The sequence below is a fragment of the Moschus berezovskii genome, chromosome 9 (assembly GCF_049115385.1).
Source record: "Moschus berezovskii isolate FMDL1 chromosome 9, NW_MosBer_1.0, whole genome shotgun sequence".
NCBI classification, from domain to species: Eukaryota; Metazoa; Chordata; class Mammalia; order Artiodactyla; family Moschidae; genus Moschus; species Moschus berezovskii.
In genome coordinates, this window is record NC_142468.1 from 78,469,506 (window position 1) to 78,475,147 (window position 5,642).

Consider the following 5,642-nt stretch of genomic DNA (forward strand, 5'->3'; position numbering starts at 1 on the left):
CTTTCTCCTTTTTCTCGTCTAAAAAATTAGCTTTGTTTGAGTAACATGTGGAGAAACAGAGGAGGGGTTTTCTCTTCCTTTAAAACAAGTGTTTCTGTGCGATCGTAAGACAAAAACTTGAGAGTAACTCGTATGTTAGGTATGCGTTTTGATCATCTGTAATTTTACAGAATTAAGAAATTAATCATTTATATATTAATAGTTAAAATAGTACTTGCCAGTCCTAGCAAAACAATTTGAAAACGTATGAATGAAATTAGAAAGAAAGTGGAAATTTTTGTAGCTGCAAAAACAGAAATTTACTTAAAGGAAAAATCATTTATCATCCTCCTAGGATAAGAAATAGGCTTCCTGAAATCAGTACATTAAACTGTTATTAAAATCCAGGGTTTTAACAATAGTGGATCAAACATAAATTTCATTTTTTTGGTTTAACAGAAAACTTTGAGAGGTTCACCCCCATGAAAATTTTTGTTTACCTTACTTGCTAAGTAGAACCCAATTACTGAGTGTACTCTTCCTCTGTGACTATGGATTATGTAACTCCTCAGCCAGTATTCAGAAAAGAATATTTTTGTATAGGTATGTGATGAGTATAATCCAGCATGTACTTGATGGTGATCAAACCAAGAAGTTTTCCATTTGTAGTGACATCTGACACAGATTGTTCAGTGGTTCCAAAAAGAAAAATATTTACTGCGCTAGTTAGTAGTTAGATTTTAGGTAATCAATATTCTAGTTAATTATTAACTGATATTATAACTCCTTCATGTGTAATTGTAGAAGTATTGCATTTTCTAACGCTGTCATTGTGTACCATTTTGTCATTATAGACCAGAGCCTGCAGATCAATGGAGGGAATCAACCATTCCAGAGTGTCTGAATTTGTGTTACTTGGACTTACTGATTCTCCTCAGCTCCAGATTTTCCTTTTTGTGATGTTTTCTGTTTTCTACTTAATGACCATGTTGGGCAATTGCCTGATTTTGCTCACGGTACTGTCCACCCCACACCTTCACTCTCCCATGTACTTCCTGCTCAGCAACCTGTCTCTCATCGACATGTGTCTGTCTTCCTTTGCCACTCCAAAGATGATCGTGGACTTCTTTGCTCAGCCCAAGACCATCTCCTTTGAGGGATGCATTTCTCAGATCTTCTTTTTGCACCTCTTCACTGGGACTGAAATTGTGCTGCTCATCTCCATGTCTCTTGACAGGTACATTGCCATATGCAAACCTCTCCATTATTCATCAATTATGAGCCAAAGAGTATGTGTTGGGCTTGTGGCAATTTCTTCGACAGTGGACTTCTTGCATACAATGAGCCAGTTAGCTTTACTCTCTATTTACCCTTTTGTGGTTCCAATGTTGTAGACAGTCTCTTCTGTGACCTTCCTTTGGTCATCCAGCTGGCATGTATAGACGTATATGTTCTTGGAATCTTCATGATTTCAACCAGTGGTGTGATTGCTCTTGTAAGTTTTCTGCTTTTGCTCACTTCCTACATCACTGTTCTGGTCACTATCAAGAACCACTCCTCCACTGGATCATCTAAGGCTTTTTCTACCTGCACTGCACATTTCATAGTTGTGTTGATGTTCTTTGGGCCCTGCATCTTTATCTATGTGTGGCCTTTCACAGACTTCCTGGTGGACAAAGTTCTCTCTGTTTTCTACACCATCTTTACCCCTTTTCTGAATCCACTTATCTATACTCTGAGAAACCAGGAAGTGAAAACAGCTGTGAAGAAGAAACTAAGTAACCAATATTTAACTCTTGGGAAAACTACTCCAATACATTCAGTACAATGAGCAAAGAGCTCCTACCTGAGATTTAGTATCATCAGTTTTGTTCTCAGAACAATAGAAAATTAAAGTTAGAATCTTTCAAGTCATTTAGTCTAAATTCATGAAAATCAGAAGTTAAAATTGAGAGATGTGAAGGATCATGCCTAAATGTTAGTGCTATGTTTGCCAGTCTTTTGCAATTATGGATCCATTTGAAAATCTGTTGAAATGTATAGGTTATCTTTATGGAAAAATGCATATATTATCAAAATTGTGAACATAAATTCAGGAATTCATAGACTTCTGAATTCTAGAAACATAGATCCAGGTTCTTAGAGAAGCCTGAAATAAAATATTGCTCTTTTGTCTTTTAACCCAGAACATTCTCACTCAAAGTGTTATGGTATTCTGACGCTGTCCACTTGCGGAACTTAAATTAAGAATATTGGACATAACAGGTGTTTTCATGGCACTGGAATATTTCTGTGGAAAATTTATATTATGAAGAAGCTCTTTCGAATATTGTTGAACAATCTTGATTCAGTGGATACAACTGTTTGAGTTCTGAGTCAACTTTGAACAAAAGAGAACAGTTCAGAGGATACAAGATTTAATAATACCTTTTCTCAATAAGTATGTAGATCACTATCACACTTGATATAGCAAATAATTAATCAAACATCAATTGTAAAATTTAAACCATAGAAAGTAAACTACTCAAATCTGACTGGCTTTCAAAACCTGGTTTGCTATCTTAGATCTGATGAATTTATTAATACCCCAGACTAAATGTTTGAAAAATTATAAACTATTAAATTCATGATAAATTTTTCATTTCCAAATAAATTTTCCCCAATTATTATTAGTCTCAGTGTGAGTATACAATATAAGGTAGCCTGTGGGAAGAAAAGATGGTAATTGTTTAAGAACTATATTGCAAAATTCTTCCTAATTTGGTATATTAAATATTATGCTGAATATGTTTTTTTAATTACAAGAAAGTCTTTGAAAATCAGCTGGTCAAACAATTTCCCTCACAGTTGAAGAACCTAAAGTCTAGAGAATCCATGAAGCTAGAGGCTGAATCACCATTAAGGCGCAAAGCTCATTTCTCTAAACATACATGAGACTTAGAATTAGATCTTGGATTTGTCATTTCCTAGTTGTATTATTCTGGAGAGTCACTTTACCTCTTTATTCCTTTTTTAATCTGTAACATGAAGATAATAAATGTAATTGCCCATTGTAATGATTTTGTAGAAAATGGACAGAATGGTTTCTCAAAATGTCATTTCATTTTTTCTTCTCACCAAGGTAGACTCCTATCTAAACTGTACTTCATTTTTAATAAGTATGTATTTGAAGAACAATTGTATAAGTATAACCACATTGGAGAAGGAGGTGGCAACCCACTCCAGTGTTCTTGCCTGGAGAATCCCAGGGACCGGGGAGCCTGGTCGGCTGCCGTCTGTGGGGTCACACAGAGTCGGACACGACTGAAGTGACTTAGCAGCAGCAGCAGCAACCACTATTTGTCAAACACAAAACTTGATATTCAGTTTTAGGATGTCTGTAATATTGTGGCTTAAGATGTACAGCAGAAAAACAATAAAACACTTTCAAGTTTTCCACTGCTAAAAGGGGGTGGCATGGAAAAACTAGATAAAATTCCCTAATACTTTGAGACTTCTCTGAATAACAATATACCGATAGGTTGCATCTCCTTAAGTTGACTGAGGTATATGAAAAGAGTTCAGGAAAAAAATCTGTCATCGTGGATTATGACAGTTTGTAAGTTCCAGGAGAAAAACACAAGCCCCTGCCTTGCAAAGAAAGAAGTGGCACTAATAGTTTCTTTCATTTATCTCAGACTTTTAATGTTTTGACATGCTTCAACATAAACCAAGCCAAATATTTAATATCTGAAGTTAACTAATGTGCAGTTTAGGGACAAATGTAGCATTTGGACTAGGTATGAAATCACATTTTTAATTTGAAATACTGTTAATTTTACCCAAATCATAAATTCTTCCTTCTTGCTTCAAAGTCAGTTAGACAAATGAAAAACGGTTAAGGTAGAAATATACTTTTGCCTCATATACATTCTTTAGCAAAAATTATCATCTTTATTTTTAAATATAAACCTCAGGTCTAAAACTTTCATTTTAATTCAGTAATCAGTTGCTGAATATCTACTCTGCTTAAGGCCCTTGTTGGGTGCTGGAGATCCATTAAAGTACAAGATCTGTTTCTCTGTCTTTGAGGGACATGTATTTAGCAATAGATAGGTTCCATCTGTTGTAGGTTGAATTCCAGTCCCACCAGTTTATTTCTTGTGTAACCCTGAGCATGTATTTTTGATGTTTCTAAAACTCAATTTCTTCATCATAAAATGTGGACATTTTATGGTGTATTTAACCATTTGGGATGTTGTGAAAATCAAAACACATATACATTTAACCAGCAGCGCTTAGCACTCGAAAGGGTTTATGAGTACTAGCTAATTATACTATTATTGTTGCTGTTGTTTTAAACATGATTAAAATTTCAGGCTTACTGAAATATAAATAGTTGTGCCTACTTGAACTTAAAGCCATGGTTTTAATACTGTAATAGGATGTGTCAATTAACTTAATATTAACTAATGCTAAAATATTGGATTTGTGCCAATTATTAATCTTTGATGTATTTCTGTAAATAAAGTTGTCCCTTTACATCTATGTTTTTCAAAAGAGGTATTATATTTTTGGGCTTTCTTATTTAAGTTGAAATATAGTCCAAGATTGCATGCAAAGGAAAAAATAATAAATACACAATGTTCAATAGACCAGTGTACTGTTGTTTTTAAATAGAGTGTATTTGATTTTTTAAACAGTGTTTTTAATGTTTTTATTTTTTATTTTTATATTTTTATTTTTATTGGAGACTAATTATTTTACAATATTACATTGGTTGGTTTTGCCATACATTGACATGAATCCGCCCCATAATGTTTTTAAATAGAATGTATATGATTAAAAAGCAATACAATGTTATTCACATGTTTATCTCTTGAACTTTTGTCCAAAAAATAGTGAAATGCTTTATAGTCATATATACATGGATGTATTAAAATATTAACTGGGGAATGAATGGTGACTATCATCTATTCATTTTATATATAGCATGTTATTAAATGTTTCAACAACAGAAAGACTTTGTCCAGACTTATGAAAGTATAAGGGAATTGTTCATGTAGCAATATGATAGATTTACAAAGACAGAACTGTTTGTATGAAGATAGGTACTGTTCAGGAAATTGTTAAAATTCAGTTCAGTTCAATTGCTCAGTCGTTTCTAACTCTTTGGAATCCCATGGACTGCAGTATGCCAGGCTTCCCTGTCCATCACCAACTCCCAGAGCTTGCTCAAACTCATGTCCATTGAGTTGGTGATGCCATCCAACCATTTCATCCTCTGTTGTCCTCTTCTCCGCCTGCTTTCAATGCTCAGCATCAGGGTCTTTTCCAATGAGTCAGTTCTTTGCATCAGGTGCCAAAGTATTGGAATTTCAGCTTCAGCATCAGTCCTTTCAATGAATATTCAGGACTGATCTCCTTTAGGATTGACTGGTTGGATCTCCTTGCAGTCCAAGGGACTCTCAAGAGTCTTCTCCAACACCACAGTTCAAAAACATCAATTCTTTGGCGATCAGCTTTCTTCACAGTCCAACTCTCACATCCATACATGACCACTGGAAAAACCATAGCCTTGACTAGACAGACCTTTGTTGGCAAAGTAATGTCTCTGCTTTTTAATATGCTATCCAGTTTGGTCATAACTTTCCTTCCAAGGAGTAAGTGTCTTAATTTCATGG

At 34.5% G+C, this 5,642-nt stretch overlaps 1 pseudogene; it reads left to right on the plus strand.

The window, feature by feature from the left end:
- Nucleotides 1–851: 851 nt before the first annotated feature.
- Nucleotides 852–1,810, plus strand: LOC148776572 (olfactory receptor 4K2-like; annotated as a pseudogene).
- Nucleotides 1,811–5,642: the final 3,832 nt, after the last annotated feature.